This window comes from Tigriopus californicus, chromosome 10, assembly GCF_007210705.1.
Source record: "Tigriopus californicus strain San Diego chromosome 10, Tcal_SD_v2.1, whole genome shotgun sequence".
Taxonomy (NCBI): Eukaryota; Metazoa; Arthropoda; class Copepoda; order Harpacticoida; family Harpacticidae; genus Tigriopus; species Tigriopus californicus.
The window spans coordinates 2,483,461-2,484,603 of NC_081449.1; positions in this window are offsets into that span (position 1 = coordinate 2,483,461).

The following is a 1,143-nucleotide window of genomic DNA, read 5'->3' on the forward strand; positions in this document are numbered from 1 at the left end:
ATCGTAAACAAAAGTACGATTTCAAAATGAAGTTCAATTATTTTGTTCCTTTTTTAGCTAGTAGCAGAGGCTTATATTTTCGTCACTCAAAACTCTTTTTTTATTATTTTTTCTTGCCTAGCTTTGAAGTTTTATTAACCAAGCAATCATGCGATTGATATATATTACTTCGCAGCTAATTCTGTACCCATAAGTAATCAATCCTAAATGTGTTGTCAATTTCAAAAAAATGTATTTATCCGTATCAACATTTCATTTCAAGAAAATGATTCCAACAGAATGAATAGTATCAGACATGGTCCAGAAGGAATTGTAACGGTAATGAGCTCCTTTTTCATCGGTACCTCTAAATCCATGACCGTAACTAAAATGAAAACAAAACACAAAAACTCTCAACAAGAATTGAACGGAAACAAACCAGGTCAAGGACGAAACAAAATCTATAGAAGCAAGCCGTTGGGCTATCAAAATCCAACTTGAGCTCTCTTTTAGTATTGAAATAGAGAAACCGGGTCCTAAAAGTAGGCACTTACTATTTTACATGAAATTAAGGAGAATAATTGTCTATGTTTGATTTGATGTTTTCACATCCCAGTATTTTGAATCCATATTATAGCGTACAACCTTTGACGTCAAAATGAAAATTCATTGCTTTGCGACTCCACAGTACAATGTCGCCAGGTCCTCCTTACCCCCCCCAAAAGACGATAACTAATATTGCGAAGCAAGATGTGAAGTGCACTCAAGAGGTTACATATCCATTATTAAAACTGATAAGAGTGGCTCAGGATCTAGAAATTATCGGATCTTTTGCTTACGACAGCAATTTCTTTCTTAGTGAGCCGTGAAAATGGCAGAGGTTCTTCTCGATGAGCGATAGTGTCAGTTCAAGTTTCCTCCTTTGCGTTGGGTCAGCAAATCTGTGCTCGGATTTACTGTGGGACTCCATTAATGGAGCGACGTTCCCTCTTGATCCGCTTATCCATTTCGAATTTGGAGTTTCAGACCCCCTACGGCCAATCGAGCATCACCACCAGCTCCAAATATGTGGCCACATCCTCGATTAGGCCCACATCTCCGAACTTTGTCGGGAGCTACTCCTCGAGATCCACACCTGTGAGTCCAAGAGCATCTCGGACCGTT